The sequence below is a fragment of the Lissotriton helveticus genome, chromosome 2_1 (assembly GCF_964261635.1).
Source record: "Lissotriton helveticus chromosome 2_1, aLisHel1.1, whole genome shotgun sequence".
NCBI classification, from domain to species: Eukaryota; Metazoa; Chordata; class Amphibia; order Caudata; family Salamandridae; genus Lissotriton; species Lissotriton helveticus.
In genome coordinates this window covers 271,843,133-271,861,853 of record NC_136059.1, presented here as the reverse complement: position 1 = coordinate 271,861,853, position 18,721 = coordinate 271,843,133, and positions in this window count along the sequence as shown.

Below are 18,721 nucleotides of genomic sequence, written 5' to 3'. Positions count from 1 at the left end.
AACGGGAAGCTACCCGGTGCGCGGACCGGTAGCGAAACTAAAAAAAAAAAAAAAAAATTATATACATACAAAAATTATATTAAATACATATAAAATATATTTTTCCTTTAAAAGAAGAATACATTTTACAGCTTTTAATATTTGCTATTAAAAAACCATTGAAATTCACTGAAAAAACCAAAGGTTATAGACCATATATAGTTAGGAATTAGCATTTACAAAACCTTGAAAATTCACTGAAAAAACCATAGGTTATAGACCATATATAGTTAGGAATTAGCATTTATAAAACCTTATTTTACTCACACAAAACCATTGAAATTCGCATATATAGTTAGTTGCACTAACTATATATTTCGCGCACCCGCAATCCACTGCTGATGATGTCACATATTACATCATTCATGACATGGTCAGTGACATCACTGATGACATCACTGATGACATCTCAAATGACATCACTGATGACATTACTGTTGACATCTCATTTGACATTACTGATCACATCACTGATGACATCATTCATGTGATAATACGATGAACATCTTCAGACTCTAACATAACCTTATATACACTCAGTGTAAACAGACACTCACAGACTGTCACTCATCCATGGGGTTACTCACACACCTAGTCAGTCATGCTAAGAATCAATCACACCTCCATTTCCTCAACTATACAGTTATACACACCTTACTTATTCAAACATATACTAACACATATTTACTCTCTTATACAATCCCTGATACAAGTTCACAATGATCCATACAGCCACTCACACATTCACTGGCTCTTATGCACAGTTATTTATATATGTCAACTCTCACATATACTGTGTTTCACATATGTTCTTACTTTGACATGTAGCACTGAGATATCCATTCACTCACCAATACACTCATGCACACAATCAACTGCCCATACAGCTTTTTCCACATGCACTTTTGAACTCATACATCTAGTGAATCAACTGCTCACACATCTATGCACAGAGTCATACACCTCCCAACCACCCACACACACACTCAGTCTCCCATACAAATACTTGCGCAACCAATCAATAACCCATATAGTTACTCATATAGCTACTGATCAACACATGCAGCAGTTTACAGAACAACAGACATAATGATGCACAAATTAAGACAGTTTAGTCACTAACCCATGTACTCAGTGAGACACATTTAATCACTCACTCATACAGTCAGTCATGCACCTACTAAATCCTTCATCCAGACACTTATACATCCACTCATTCTTCAATATGTAAGACATATTTTAACTTTACAGACACATACAGTCACTGGATGTTGTTATCAGTGATGTCATCAGTGATGTCATTTGAGATGTCATCAGTGATGTCATCAGTGATGTCACTGACCATGTCATGAATGATGTAATATGTGACATCATCAGCAGTGGATTGCGGGTGCGCGAAATATATAGTTAGTGCAACTAACTATATATGTGAATTTCAATGGTTTTGTGTGCGTAAAATAAGGTTTTATAAATGCTAATTCCTAAATATATATGGTCTATAACCTATGTTTTTTTCAGTGAATATATATATATATATAGGAATCCACAGTCCTGAGGTGCCAGAAACAACGAACGGACACAACCAGGTACAGACCACACAACGAGGAGTTAAAGGAAGATGAAGTGCTTTAATCCATTGATGGGGACGGCACCATGACGCGTTTCGTCCGGGAAACCCGGACTTGATCACATGGCAAAACCCAGAGATTTTAGTGGTTAAATACTGGTAGTCGCGAGACTCCTCCCATAAATCAAATAACATAGAAGAAATATCCTGCAATATCAACTTATAGTTAACCAATATACACAAAAATACAAATTCATGCATAAAATGCAAAACATCAAACATTCAATAAAAAATTGAAAATAAATTGTTTGATAAATAAAGGGCAAGTGCCCAAAGGTAAACCATAGTATAATCTGCATCAGATAAGCAGTGTAAACTGATATAATGGGGTCAAGACAATAAACCAGTAGATAAAAGTAGAAACCACCTGAATAGATTATAAGTGCAAGAATTATAGTGCAAATAACATAATCCCAAAATGTGGGAGAGAGCAATATATATCCAGGTAAAAACCTGGAGCAGGATGTAAACAATTGTGATAAAGTGCATAGTGCAAAAAAAGTGCAAATTGCGGCAGTACATATATATATATATATATATATATATATATATATATGTATATATATATATATATATATATACGCAATCCTTCCGACCATTCCACTACTGACAACACAGGAAAACAGCACACAAAGAGATATTTGGATTTTCTTCAGCTGTAATCTTTTATTTATTTTTTCTCATGTTTTTCCTCATTCGCAAAGTCTAGTTATGACAGTCCATCTAATACTGTTTGGTGCAGAGTAGACAAGAGTTTAAATACTTTTATTTCTCCCACTGATGATAAATGTCACTTTAAATGAGTTAGTAGAGATGACAGGAAAAACAGATCACTAGAAGTTCTTCCATGAATTTCAATTTTTAGAAGGTATATTTATGAATTTAATTAACAACTGTTTATTGTGACACAATCCTCAGCAAGATGTTGACTTCCTCTCTTTTAATTTAAAATGTTCAACTCTGACTAAAATACATACACTTGGTTAATTCAGTGTAGAACAGTACATATGGGATTATATAATTGACTCTGTTGCTAAATAAAAAAAAGTTCAAGCCCCAGACAGTGGGTGTATTTATCATTTCAGATGATCTAGTAGGAAATAAATAGGAGCTCCCGCATTGGGTACTCATGGAAATAGATGTCAATATTTTCATTTCGTGAATTAGTGGTTAACAAATGCACAATTTGAATATAATTTCTATCTATTGAATGAAGAAACCGATGTTCTGTTATTTTGTGGTCATAATTACTCAAGACTGTTCTACCTTTTCCATTAACTTTCCCCCTGCTCCCTTTTTTCCTTTCTGTAACCCCTACTTTGTAGAGATGGTGTATATTTATATGTAATTTTGTTTATTTTCCAGACGTGGGGCTTGATGTTGAAATTTACAACACATAAGCTGTTCTATTTATATGTATGATGATTATCTCTATAGATGCTATAGTGATACTAAGAGGATATCATTTATGTTGTGAACAAACAGCCCCGAAGAAACGAGACACTTGCGAAATACGTGTTGGCTTGGCTGTCAGATAAAGGCTTGGCTGTCCAATATAGTGTTTAAATGGAGAATTTTGGAAAAATGTTTAACGCCAGGAAGCTTTGGAAATAAAGACTTACTATGGAATTTTATAATGCCACCTGTGTTTTTCCTCTTCCATTTGTGCTGCAGAAAACCATGGGAGTGTGTGGGAACATCCACACAATGCTCATGTAATGCCTAACGTGGTAAGAGAGAGGTAATGCAGTGATTTATGTTGCATTGTGTTATTTTGTATTTTTGGAGCCACGCAATGTGGCTTTGTGTGCCTTCAAAAATATGAGTTAAGGTTTGTGTCAGTCTTGCACCACGTTGCGTGGTGCAAGAGCAACACAAACCGGGTTATAAACATGGCCCTAAGTACTACACACCAAATTGCAACTATGTCAGGAAGCAAGAGGATACACAAATATAAGACCCTTTTAAGGGCCTCAGCAACTAGAAGTCAAATAGCCCCCTAAATGGAGAAGAAAGACCTAATTTAGAATTCCATCACAAACTTGATTATTATCCATCAGCTGTATAATAAGTACTTTATAGACAATTGCACTTGCAAAATGGTGGATTGGATATCTGTCATGTTTGTGGTGGAGTAATCCTTCCACCAAACTCTAAATCAGGCCTTAAATCTCATAGCTCAGACATACCGTCTCAGGCACCGATAATTATATGCTTGTTAGAATGCCCTTAACCCTCATACTACAATACCTACATGTATGCCTATATCAATCATGTGATAAGCTTTTCATCATTATTAAACAATCAGGGTGTTATAACAATTGTTCACTTATTTTTGTTTTTCACAATTACTAGGCCATATCTAAGAAATTTATCATACTCATCATAGCCAGCAGAACAAAACAGTGGAAGTCTAAATTCAGTTCTTTTATCTATAGCAGAAGCATTTTGCCTGGCAACCACTGGAGTGCCAGAAAGTCAATGGTTCCATGCACTCCTAGGGAACACCAAATGGCCAGTCACAGGAGCACTGGCAGGAATCTTGCTGAAGTGTCAGTCAATATGAAGATAATCCCTACCTTCCTTTAAACTCTTAGCCACCACTGGAAAAAGCAGTATTTGTCCAGAACCCAGAGGAAAGGGTTAGGGGACAAGAGAAACACTGGTCCAGTGCCAATGGATTGGACAGATCCATACACCCAGATGCCTTACAGCTTGTTACTTTGTCACAGACAGCACCGTTATAGGTAAATATTATAAGAAAGTGAGCACTAATACACAAGAATAGCAATTATCAGTAAAATGGATCCACTGATTCACACAAGTTTAGTAACCACCATTCTCAGTATAACACACCCTAATGAGCCCAAGAAAGACCAGTAACTAACTTTAATTTGCAGAGGAGGAGGATGTGAGTACAAACAGTATATGGAATCAGGCAAGTATGTAAGGAACCCTAAGAGAATCACAAGGGTATCAAAATGGATAGAATGCTGAATTGAAAGGAATGAAATAGCTGGGTGTGTATCATAGTGTTGGACTTGGTCCTTTCTGGTAGGTTCATACCCAAACATTTTGCCTTCTTCCCTCCTGTTCGCTGACATTTTCCTTTGTTGGCCTTAGGACTCTGTGTACTTTACAAATACCAACCAGTGCTAAAGTGTTTCTTGTGCTCTCACATTTAAACATGGTAAAATTGGTTTACACCTAATTGGTACACTTAATTTACTTGTAAGTCCCTAGTAAAGTGGTACTACATATTTCCAGGGCCTGTTTATAATTGATACTATTCGGGCTGCAGGACCTATTGTCCCGCCCACGTATGAAGCAGTTTAAGGCATGTCTCTGCCTGGCAAAATAAACCTGTGACAAGGCCTAAATCCCCCCTGTTTTTTACACGTCAACCCTTAGGTAGGCCATAAAAAGCCCCAATGGCAGGATGTAGGGTGTTTAAAAGGTTGGTGCTTGCACGAAAAAGGCTGAAAGGAGTCAAGCTAATGTCTCAACAAAATCTCCACATGGGAGAGATCCCTTTTAGGATGAATACCCTCACCTACCATAGGTGGCATGCTTCATCATATGGGTTTCTCCTCCCAGTGGGAAAACCTAGTCCCACTGAGGGCTACAACTTCCTCAATGTGAGGAAGGAGCTCAGGGATGTTTTTAGGGTAATTTAGGACCCTATCAAGGATGCTAAAATCCCATAGATGAGTAGTAGTGTGGTGAGGGTGCAGCGTAAAAAAGATGTGAATAAAAATAGGTGAGATTAAAACTACCTGGTGGGGGCAAATGAAAGCACTTTATTCACTTGCTCGCACTGGTAGAGTAAAAAACAGTGTAGCGAGCAGTATGGATTTAAACTGCCCGGTGTTGTAACAAAACAGACAACACCTTTCAGCCTACGTGATATCTTTAAGTATCTAGGCTTTCATCAGGACCGGAAAAACCAAAGCTGCTGCTGCGTAAAGTGAACATATACGAGAAAAAATATATATATAATGATACCCAACCAGTAATCCAATTTGTTTTCCAGTCGGATTATACAGTGTGTACCTAAATGAGTGAGACAATAGTGACAAAAAGCAACAGATCAAGCCAACAGTAATCCATAAACTGTAGTCTAAGTTAAGCTATTCAAGAAGAGATATAATTCTATCCTCTCATACCCATATGTGATACAATAGACATGCTTACCCCAATTTTTGTTTAGGCGGCCTCACCTCAACCGGGCAACAGCTCAAGGAAGGGGTCCCCGCTCTGAGAAGAAAAAATAAAATCATGTGTCTAGCTTTTGATTTCTACAAGCTGACTCTAGGAGAACAATGTGTGTGGGTTAAAATTGACAGTTCATACAATGTCAGTTATAGAGAGAGCATTGAGGCTGCTCATGGTTGTTGAACATTTACATGTAAGGGCAGGCTCTGCTGGTCAACAACCCACCCCATAAATCATCATGTCTCAGGGAGATTCACATAAGTGTATTCTGTACATTGGGATTGTCCGCTCCCTTGGCAGGTATATTGTTGCAAATGTGCTCACTAATGTTACATCTAATTTGATGTTAAATCAGCGCCCAATCACTCAAGCCACCAGTAGTTCCTGATACATAATACATATGTAGTCCTCGAAAGTCAGCAGTTGAAACAAGTGTCCCAAGAAACAAAGGATGGATAATAAAATTGGGACTGCTTTCTATTGTTTAGTTACTGTTGTGGTAATAAACTCGGCTAACCAAACGATAAAACATAGTTGCAATCAAGCTCACTTATAGAGTGGAGACTTGAAGCATCTGTGTCCTTGACGACCATAAACATCTTCGATGCTCTGTCTATAACTGACATTGTACGAACTGTCAATTTTAACCCACACACCTTGTTCTCCTAGTGTCAGCTTGTAGAAATCAAAAGCTAGACACATGCTTTTATTTTTTACTTTTCTTCTCAGAGTGGGCCCCCGTCCCTGAGCTGTTGCCAGGTTGAGGTGAGGCAGCTTACATGGTATGCTGTGAAACTCTAAATCATGTGTCTCGATCTATATATAAACCTTATGTATTATGTCCTGGCCATTACTGGTCGCTCGAGTGATTGGGCTCAAATTTCACATCAAATTAGATGTTACTTTAGTGAGCACATTTGCAACAATGTACACACTACACTCATGTGAATCTCGCTGAGACATGATGATTTATGGGGTGGTTGTTGACCAGCAGAGCCTGCACTTACTTAAAATTTTCAACGACCATAAACATCTTCGATGCTCTGTCTATAACTGACATTGTACGAACTGTCAATTTTAACCCACACACCTTGTTCTCCTAGTGTCAGCTTGTAGAAATCAAAAGCTAGACACATGCTTTTATTTTTTACTTTTCTTCTCAGAGCGGGCCCCCGTCCCTGAGCTGTTGCCAGGTTGAGGTGAGGCAGCTTATACAAAAATTGGGGTAAGCCTATCTATTGTATCACATATGGGTATGAGAGGATATAATTATATCTCTTCTCGAATAGCACGACTTAGATTACAATTTATGGATTACTGTTGGTTTGATCTGTTGCGTTTTCTCACTTTTGTCTCACTCTTTTAGGTACACCCTGCAAAATCCGACCGAAAGACAAATTGGATTACTGGTTGGGTATCATTATATATATATTTTCTCTTATATTTTCACTTTAACACAGCAGCAACTTTGGTTTTTCTAGTCCTGATAAAAGCCTAGATACTTAAAGAGATCACTAAGGCTAAAACATGTCAACTGTTTTGTTACAACACAGAGCAGTTTAAATCCATACTGCTTGCTGCACTGTTTTTAACTCTACCAGTGCGAGCAAGTGAATAAAGTGTTTTGTTTTGCCCCCACTAAGTAGTTTTAACCTCACCTATTTTGATTCACATCTTTTTTGCGCTGCACCCTCACCACACTACTACTCAACTATGGGATTTTAGCATCCTTGATAGGGTCCTAAATTACCCTAAAAACATCCCTGACCTCCTTCCTCACATTGAGGAGGTTGTAGCCCTCAGTGGGACTAGTTTTTCCCACTCTGAGGAGAAACCCATATGAAGAAGCATGCCACCTATGGAGGGTGAGGGTATTCATCCTAAAAGGGATCTCTCCCATGTGGAGATTTTGTTGAGACATTAGCTTGACTTCCTTCAGCCTTTTTTGTGCTAGCACAGATCCAAGGTTTATTTGAGGTACTAGAGTATTTGAATAGGGAATATCTTCCTTACAGGTCTTTAAACTTTCTCCCTTGGACCCTCTCCTACCTCTCTATGGGGTCGATTAGGATGGCGGACGGAAATGTGTTCCGTCCGCCAAGGACGCGGCCAAGATACTCCCGATCGCTCAGCGGATAAACCGCCGTTGCGATTAGGATAATAATGTCATGAAACTCCGTCCGCGGCGGACGGAGTACATCAAACCCCGTCCGCGGCGGACGGAGTACACCTGAGACCGCCGCAAGCGGACGTAACCTAAGAAAAAACGTCCGCCGCAGACGAACCTGACCGCGGGAACAGGCACAGCCACCGCAATACCTGCGGAGGCTCCGTGCCCGCGATTAGGATAACGCCGCCATTCCCACGTAACTCACCTCCTTCCACGACCACTGCGGAAACAATGCAACGACAAACCCAGCATCCCAGCGGAAGGACAACACGAACACCATCCCTACCGTCAAACCAATTTACAAATGGCTGACGGAAGTAAATACAAAACACACTACACAGGACACCCACCCACCTGAAACACCCACACCAATCACAAGCCACAATGACACCCCCCCAAGCACCTAAAAATCCACACAAGTCAGCACACCCACCTAGCACCTGACTGCCAACAACCATTGGGACACTACCACGACACCGAGTATAAAAAGATTCCCACCCACTACCACAATCCTTTGCAGCACAGCATAGCTGCAAGCAAAAAGCTCATCACAACGAACAGCAGACACTAAAGACCACACATACAACCTGCACACAAACACATCCACCACACAAACACCCACCACACCATTCCTACACACCACACACCTGCACATCCCAACCCACTCCACCAACACCTTGCACATCACACACCATGGCACCAAAGAAAAATCCAAAATTCACTGACACAGAGTTGAAGGTCCTGGTGGATGAAATCTTTCATGTCGAACCCCACCTATTCGGCACACTAGTCCAGCAGACCACCGTGGCAACCAAAAACCACATGTGGGACAGGATAGTCAGTCGGGTGAATGCGTCAGGGACCGTGCCACGAACAAAGCACGACATCCAGAGGCGGTGGCACGACCTCAAAACAGGGGTCAAAGGCATCCGTGCAAAAAATCACCTGCGGGCACACCACACTGGCGGAGGCACACCCCCAGAGCCCATACCCTATGCCGATTGGGAGGAAAAGGTGCTGGGCATACTGCACCCAGAGAGCCTTGAAGGAATCGACGAGGGATAAGAGGCTGGTAAGTACAAACCAAGCACCACTATCACACCGACATGGTCTGCCTCACACAACTGAGAGGACACATCCCCCAGGCCCCAAACCATGCATGTGGGCCACATAATCACCAAAATGTGAACGACTGCCAACAGGCCCTAATGTCCACAGGGAGGGTGGTGGTGTGTGTTGGGAGGTGGGTGGGGTGTGTTGGGAGGTGGGTGGTGTGTGTTGGGAGGTGGGTGGTGTGTGTTGGGAGGTGGGTGGGGTGTGTTGGGAGGTGGGTGGGGTGTGTTGGAAGGTGTGTGGGGTGTGTGAGAGACCAGCACTACGAATCCCAACAGGCCCCCATGTCCACAGGGAGGTGGGTGGGGTGTGTTGGGAGGTGGGTGGTGTGTGTTGGGAGGTGGGTGGGGTGTGTTGGGAGGTGTGTGAGGTGTGTGAGAGACCAGCACTACGAATCCCAACAGGCCCCCATGTCCACAGGGAGGTGGGTGGGGTGTGTTGGGAGGTGGGTGGGGTGTGTTGGGAGGTGGGTGGTGTGTGTTGGGAGGTGGCTGGGGTGTGTTGGGAGGTGGGTGGGGTGTGTTGGGAGGTGTGTGGGGTGTGTGAGAGACCAGCACTACGAATCCCAACAGGCCCCCATGTCCACAGGGAGGTGGGTGGGGTGTGTTGGGAGGTGGGTGGGGTATGTTGGGAGGTGGGTGGTGGGTGGTGTGTGTTGGGAGGTGGGTGGGGTGTGTTGGGAGGTGGGTGGTGTGTGTTGGGAGGTGGGTGGTGTGTGTTGGGAGGTGGGAGATGGGTGGGGTGTGTTGGGAGGTGGGTGGGGTGTGTTGGGAGGTGTGTGGGGTGTGTTGGGAGGTGGGAGGTGGGTGGGGTGTGTTGGGAGGTGGGTGGGGTGTGTTGGGAGGTGTGTGGGGTGTGTTGGGAGGTGGGTGGTGTGTGTTGGGAGGTGGGTGGGGTGTGTTGGGAGGTGGGTGGGGTGTGTTCGGAGGTGTGTGGGGTGTGTGAGAGACCAGCACTACGAATCCCAACAGGCCCCCATGTCCACAGGGAGGTGGGTGGGGTGTGTTGGGAGGTGGGTGGTGTGTGTTGGGAGGTGGGTGGGGTGTGTTGGGAGGTGTGTGAGGTGTGTGAGACACCAGCACTACGAATCCCAACAGGCCCCCATGTCCACAGGGAGGTGGGTGGGGTGTATTGGGAGGTGGGTGGGGTGTGTTGGGAGGTGGGTGGGGTGTGTTGGGAGGTGGGTGGTGTGTGTTGGGAGGTGGCTGGGGTGTGTTGGGAGGTGGGTGGGGTGTGTTGGGAGGTGTGTGGGGTATGTGAGAGACCAGCACTACGAATCCCAACAGGCCCCCATGTCCACAGGGAGGTGGGTGGGGTGTGTTGGGAGGTGGGTGGTGGGTGGTGTGTGTTGGGAGGTGGGTGGGGTGTGTTGGGAGGTGGGTGGTGTGTGTTGGGAGGTGGGTGGTGTGTGTTGGGAGGTGGCTGGGGTGTGTTGGGAGGTGGGTGGGGTGTGTGAGAGACCAGCACTACGAATCCCAACAGGCCCCCATGTCCACAGGGAGGTGGGTGGGGTGTGTTGGGAGGTGTGTGAGGTGTGTGAGAGACCAGCACTATGAATCCCAACAGGCCCCCATGTCCACAGGGAGGTGGGTGGGGTGTAATGGGAGGTGGGTGGGGTGTGTTGGGAGGTGGGTGGGGTGTGTTGGGAGGTGGGTGGGGTGTGTTGGGAGGTGGGTGGGGTGTGTTGGGAGGTGGGTGGGGTGTGTTGGGAGGTGTGTGGGGTGTGTGAGAGACCAGCACTACGAATCCCAACAGGCCCCCATGTCCACAGGGAGGTGGGTGGGGTGTGTTGGGAGGTGGGTGGGGTGTGTTGGGAGGTGGGTGGTGTGTGTTGGGAGGTGGGTGGGGTGTGTTGGGAGGTGGGTGGTGTGTGTTGGGAGGTGGGTGGTGGGTGGTGTGTGTTGGGAGGTGGGTGGGGTGTGTTGGGAGGTGGGTGGGGTGTGTTGGGAGGTGGGTGGTGGGTGGTGTGTGTTGGGAGGTGGGTGGGGTGTGTTGGGAGGTGGGTGGTGTGTGTTGGGAGGTGGGTGGTGTGTGTTGGGAGGTGGGAGATGGGTGGGGTGTGTTGGGAGGTGGGTGGGGTGTGTTGGGAGGTGTGTGGGGTGTGTTGGGAGGTGGGAGGTGGGTGGGGTGTGTTGGGAGGTGGGTGGGGTGTGTTGGGAGGTGTGTGGGGTGTGTTGGGAGGTGGGTGGTGTGTGTTGGGAGGTGGGTGGGGTGTGTTGGGAGGTGGGTGGGGTGTGTTCGGAGGTGTGTGGGGTGTGTGAGAGACCAGCACTACGAATCCCAACAGGCCCCCATGTCCACAGGGAGGTGGGTGGGGTGTGTTGGGAGGTGGGTGGTGTGTGTTGGGAGGTGGGTGGGGTGTGTTGGGAGGTGTGTGAGGTGTGTGAGACACCAGCACTACGAATCCCAACAGGCCCCCATGTCCACAGGGAGGTGGGTGGGGTGTATTGGGAGGTGGGTGGGGTGTGTTGGGAGGTGGGTGGGGTGTGTTGGGAGGTGGGTGGTGTGTGTTGGGAGGTGGCTGGGGTGTGTTGGGAGGTGGGTGGGGTGTGTTGGGAGGTGTGTGGGGTGTGTGAGAGACCAGCACTACGAATCCCAACAGGCCCCCATGTCCACAGGGAGGTGGGTGGGGTGTGTTGGGAGGTGGGTGGTGGGTGGTGTGTGTTGGGAGGTGGGTGGGGTGTGTTGGGAGGTGGGTGGTGTGTGTTGGGAGGTGGGTGGTGTGTGTTGGGAGGTGGCTGGGGTGTGTTGGGAGGTGGGTGGGGTGTGTTGGGAGGTGTGTGGGGTGTGTGAGAGACCAGCACTACGAATCCCAACAGGCCCCCATGTCCACAGGGAGGTGGGTGGGGTGTGTTGGGAGGTGTGTGAGGTGTGTGAGAGACCAGCACTATGAATCCCAACAGGCCCCCATGTCCACAGGGAGGTGGGTGGGGTGTAATGGGAGTTGGGTGGGGTGTGTTGGGAGGTGGGTGGGGTGTGTTGGGAGGTGGGTGGGGTGTGTTGGGAGGGGGTGGGGTGTGTTGGGAGGTGGGTGGGGTGTGTTGGGAGGTGTGTGGGGTGTGTGAGAGACCAGCACTACGAATCCCAACAGGCCCCCATGTCCACAGGGAGGTGGGTGGGGTGTGTTGGGAGGTGGGTGGGGTGTGTTGGGAGGTGGGTGGTGTGTGTTGGGAGGTGGGTGGGGTGTGTTGGGAGGTGGGTGGTGTGTGTTGGGAGGTGGGTGGTGTGTGTTGGGAGGTGGCTGGGGTGTGTTGGGAGGTGGGTGGGGTGTGTTGGGAGGTGTGTGGGGTGTGTGAGAGACCAGCACTATGAATCCCAACAGGCCCCCATGTCCACAGGGAGGTCGGTGGGGTGTGTTGGGAGGTGGGTGGGGTGTGTTGGGAGGGCATTGATATGTAATGTTTGAAAGATTAAAACATGTCATGTCCACTGCATTGATCATTAAAATCTTGTCCCTCAGGTGATCGCAACCTGACTGGCGAAACCAGCAACCGCCTGCAACAGTCGCCACACTCACAGCACGGACTCTCTGGGGACGATCCCACTGTGAGCTCCGGCACGGAGGAACAAGGGGGCCCAAGCCGACTCCCAGGGCCATCTGGCTCACAGGACATCCCTGCCTCCACAACCTTGGCCTGTGTCACCCCACCGACACCTGCCATAGTGACCTGTGCAGCCACCACCACCACCACCACCTCCACCACCACCTGTACCACCACTCCTGCCTGTGCCACCCTGCCTGACCCATCGCAGGACGCAGGCCAATCTACATCCCAGCCAAGCAGGGAGAGTGGACGGCAAAGGACAGACCAGAGGCCACATCACACCCACAGGAGTGCCTCTCACCGGCGAGGTGTGGAAGGACAACCACCCCATCCTGCTGCAGAAACACTGGAAGCCCTAGCCAGAGTCCAGGCCTCCTATGACCGGGGGCAGGCACAGGCTGACCGTGCCCACCAGGACTCAGTGGAGAACACAAATCAGTTGCGGTCAATTGACAGGCGCATAGGGCAACTAGTGGACATCATGGGCCAGGTAACATCACTGTGGAGGGACTGGTTATCCCGCAACACCCCCCCCCTCAGCCAAGTGCCCAGCCGCCACGGTCCCCAACACCACCGCCACCGCCATCTGAGCCCATGGACACGGATGTGGCCCCTGACCAACCTGCCCCCCCAGCTGTCTCCGCTCTGGCTACAAGACGGAGGGGCCGTCCGAGGCTGGAAGTAGGTGAGGGCAGCAGGGATGCACCATCCACCCGCCCAAAGAGGGGCCGCAAATGACATTAACTGTGCCTGACCCTGCCATTCACCCGCCAACTATCCTGTCCCACAACGCCAAGTATTGGCACCGGTCTGCTGGACTAGCTGGACATCACCCAATGTGGTGTCACCACGGTCTTTTCATCTACCATGACCTTCAACTCACACTCCCCCACCCAACACTTACTTGTAAATATCCACCTGCATAAATTCACAACCTGTAAATAAATTTCACTTACACACTCAATTATGTGTTGCCTCCATGTTTTGATCACATGATTGTATCTGAATCAGACGTCACCAGGCGCAGGGAACTATGTTGGTGAGAATTATGCCTCAGTGGGAGTGACCTAGGGAAAATGAGAGACAACAAACACACGTCAGGAAACTGATTCACACCCATCACAACACACTGTACTGCAACATACCACAAACCACACTCACCACCAAATCTGTGGATGAGAGGACACACATCATGGAATACAACACACACGTGCAAACATAACATCCCAGAACAGCCAGCTTCCAAACATCACATCCACACACCACCAGCAAACATACATCACGCATTGTCAACCTGCACAAGAGGTAGTCACTCACCTTCAAGGAAAATAGCGAGCAATGAGCTGACGCCTCTGGTCCACACCTTCTTCTTCACCACTATCCTCATCAGTCGACATGGGTGGGATGGGAGGCCGAGGGACTTGTTGGTCTTCACGTCCAAGATCAGTTCAATGTCATTGCGCACGGCCAGGTTGTGGAGCATGCAGCAGGCAATCATGATCCTGCATACTTTGCCTGGTGAGTAAGGCAGGGCACCTCCGGTTTTATCCAGGCAACGAAACCTAGACTTTAGCAGTCCAAAAGTACGTTCCACCACTCTACGTGTCCTTCCATGGGCATCATTGTATCGCATTTCACCAGCTGTAGTTGGATTACGTACGGGTACGCTGAATCGCCTATGTGGGGGGAGGGAAGACACAGATATCACTACCAGGAATGGTGGGTACCCCATGCCACACAGAATACACAACTGTCCCCACAGCATACTCACCAACAAGCCACGCACGTTCTGGTCACAGATTTGCCATCAGTTGGGGGACAATGCTGCTCCGCATGATGTGGGAGTCATGTGCGGAGCCTGGAAATCTGGCACACACATGTGATATGATGTTGTCGGCCAGGCACACCACCTGCATGTTCAGCGAATGAAAGTGTTTCCGATTGCGATATACAGGCTCACGTGCCTGGGGTGGAATGAGACCGATATGGGTGCCATCAATGGAACCCACTACGTGTGGTATCTGGCCCAGTGCATAGAAGTCTGCTTTGACTGCTTCCAACTCTGCCGCCCGTGGAAAATGGATGTAATCATCCTTGTAAATCATCATGGCCCTGAGAACATCCAGCAGTACCATGCTGAACATGGACTGTGACATCCCCCCGGCATGCCCAACTGTGTACTGGAAGGTGCCAGTTGCAAACAAGTGAAGTGCCGCCATCACCTTTGCTGTGGGTGTAATGGAACCAGGATATGTCCTTCGTGGCTGCAGATGAGGAGACAATTGGTCTACAAGCTCCAGCAATCTACGTCGATCAAGCCGGAATTTCCTGATCACCTCCTCGTCAACCATGTCCTCCAGCACAGTGTATGGGCGATGCACATTAGGAGCCCTCCTGTGTGGGAGTAGATGTAGTAGATGTCAATTTACCAACAACGCATAGCTGTGCAACTCTATCACATGTAGGCCAACACAATCAAAATGAGAAACGTCGACGACAAATATCATATGTGTGACATGTCAGCATTTACCTACAATACAGAGTAGCATGCAAACAATGTGCAGCCACTAACAACATGATGTGTGCCAACATGTACAATGTAACGTACTCACACGTCAAAAGAACTGCCAACAAGACATGCCTAATGACCCTAATGTGGACAAGCGTCATCACAGACACACATGCACATGCACACACAATACAATAATGCTACACACACTCCATATCTTCATGCACCAATTACCACTCCTACAATGGTGAGCATCCTCACATTACATGCATGGTCACACAAGAGGCAACACACATACGCATACACTGAATACATGTGTACCCCCACCATGTCAGCATTTACCTACAATACAGAGTAGCATGCAAACAATGTGCAGCCACTAACAACATGATGTGTGCCAACATGTACATTGTAACGTACTCACACGTCAAAAGAACTGCAAACAAGACATGCCTAATGACCCTAATGTGGACAAGCGTCATCACAGACACACATGCACGTGCACACACAATACAATAATGCTACACACACTCCATATCTTCATGCACCAATTACCACTCCTACAATGGTGAGCATCCTCACATTACATGCATGGTCACACAAGAGGCAACACACATACGCATACACTGAATACATGTGTACCCCCACCATTGTTACTTGCACGCACAAACCACACACTCATAACAGATCCTGAATGTGGCCAGACAGACTTGATGTAGTGTGTAGATGTGTATGAGTTGAAACGTGTGTACGGTAAAACAAGAGGTCGACACGTAGACATGCACATGTGTAGCAAATTTGGTGCACATCAATGGCCATAGTGTGAACACACATGATATAGTGCATGACATATGCTGTGTAGCCATCACGTTCACACCCCTCATAACGCATGTGCGTACTACCACAACAGTGCTGCATTTGTAAATATACAATCAGTGGCGTCGACATGGCGGTGGGTGACCGGGCTGGAACGGCGGTGGGTGACCGGCCTGGGAGGGTCGGTCTATGGTGGATGATGCAATGTGACTGTAAGGGGGGTCATGAACTGCCATTTTGATTTCCATAATCACAAGTATGTGTTGGCCTGCACCACCCCCACGGAAGGCGTGCACCGCCATAGTGGCGCCACTGATTGAACATTGTTGCAAAACATCCAACCGTCGCGGAAGTGCGCACTTGCAGTTGCCGATGTGTGTCCATGACGGCACGTGCACAGGCAGCCAATGGGAAGAGGTACCACGGGGCGCGTATGCGCCATCGACAATGGCGGAAACAGTGCACCGCCACACCAGGGCCTGTCATTGGCCCTTTTCGTATGAGGCATCCAGGGGGAACCAATAGCTGGCGACGTGTGCCACTGACATGGGCTCTGGGCCCTATATATGTGTGACTTTCACAAGCACACATTCACTTCTTTGAACCAGTGCTGCCAGTGACCATCACCTCGACCTGCTGCTGCTGAGCTGACCAACGGCTGCTGCCTGTGACCATCACCTCGACCTGCTGCTGCTGAGCTGACCAACGGCTGCTACCTGTGACCATCACCTCGACCTGCTGCTGCTGAGCTGACCAACGGCTGCTGCCTGTGACTATCACCTCGACCTGCTGCTGCTGAGCTGACCAACAGCTGCTGCTGCTGTGCCACAGTCCAGGACCTTGCCATGCAGGGAGTGCGAGAGACCCGGTCTCGTCCCTTCACCGCAGCGGAGCTGGATGCCCTTGTGGACGGTGTGCTCAGCAACTACCAACGGCTCTACGGTGCACCCGGACAGGTGGTAAGTACAGTGGTGTACATGTTGTTGGCCATGAGGTGTTCAGTGGCTCTTGTCTTCTGCAAGCGTGGCGGTGTGCTGTGGGACCTTCACATGTGTAGTGCTGAGCATGGCTGAATGTAGAAATGTGTTACTATGATGTTTGTGCATGTCATACTGTCCACTTACGTTACCCTCTTGTCTCCCATCATGGTAGGTAAAGCTGCACCTTCGCAAGGCCGTGTGGAGGACCATAGCACGTGATGTACGGGCAGTGGTGGGGTGCAATAGACAACACACACACTGCCACAAGCGCTGGGACGACATTTCCAGGCTTAGCAAGAATGTGGCGGAGATGACACTGGGGATGATTCCAAGATCTACACGTCTGGCCCACCGCACCATGACCCCTCTTATGCACCGTATCATTGCTGTGACGCATCCTGACCTGTCCGCCCGGCTGAGTGGGGATCCACAGCACACTAGCGGTAAGCAGAATGTATGTGTATGTGACTTGGGCCAGCAAAGCATGTATTGGTGCTCAGACACAGTAGTGGCTTCCGTGGTGCGTATATTTAGCTGGAATACCATACTGGTGCCATTAGCGGAGTAAGCGTTGGCATCCATGTCCGCCAGATGGACAGCCCACTTGCTTAGTAGTTGAGGGTTCTAGGACATGCCGTTGCGGTCTGTGGTCCCATGGCATGACATGTGTGCAGATCTACAGGCACTTGCCATGTTCGGGTGATGTACATGTTTGACAGGACAGCCAACACCGGTTCTTTGATGTGAGGATGACTGGCAGGGGTGGGACGTGTGCAGGATGTGTGCTACATGTACTATGTATGTAATGGAATCCTAGATCAGTTGTCCTTAAGTACGTGATAGTGGCACTTACTCACACCTCGTTTCTCTCTATTTCAGCTTCGGCAGAGGGCACTGACCCACATACGACAGAGATGAGTGGTGGCAATGCTTCTGGATCAGAGGTAACACACATGCAGTCTGACACTGAAGAGGGCGGTGCCGGAGAGGGGGACAGGACCGTCCCTGAGGACTCACATGTGGAAACACCATCGCCCTCATCCTCAGAAAGTGTTGGTGAGTCCGCACTGTTGGCACAGACAGGGAGTGGGCAATTGACACCTTCAGTCGGGACACAGCACACAGGGCCCACACTGCCACCCACTGCAACATGTACTGCTCGTGCTCGCCAGAGGAGGGGGAGCAGAGTTGCATTCGGTGCAGGACCTGCCACCCCTGCCCCAGTGACACAAAGTGCACTTTGTGCAGAGGCTGTTGATCTGCTGCGACAGCTGTGTGTAGGGCAGACCAACATGATCAATGCATTCCAAGACCACGATAGGAAGTTGGGGCAGGTGGTGGCATTCATGGAGGGTATGCATGGAGATGTTGCTGGTCTACACAGAACATTTCAGTCATTGGCAAACACTGTGTCTTCTGCCATTGTACAGTCGCAAAGACAGGGTGCTACTTCTGTTCCCCCATCCACACCACTTGATGTCTCAGGGGGGAGTGACTTCTCAGAGAAGGACTCTTTTACAGGTTATTGCACTAGGAGCAGCAACAGGCAGCAGGGCAGGGCACGGAGAGCACAGACCCCATCCCCTAGGACTGGTAAATCTGGCACCAAAGACGACGTGAGCTACACTGGAGTTGACACACAGGTTTCTCAAGGGTTGTGGGTGGAAATGGCTTCACATGCTACACAGGCATCCCCCACAAAAGGTA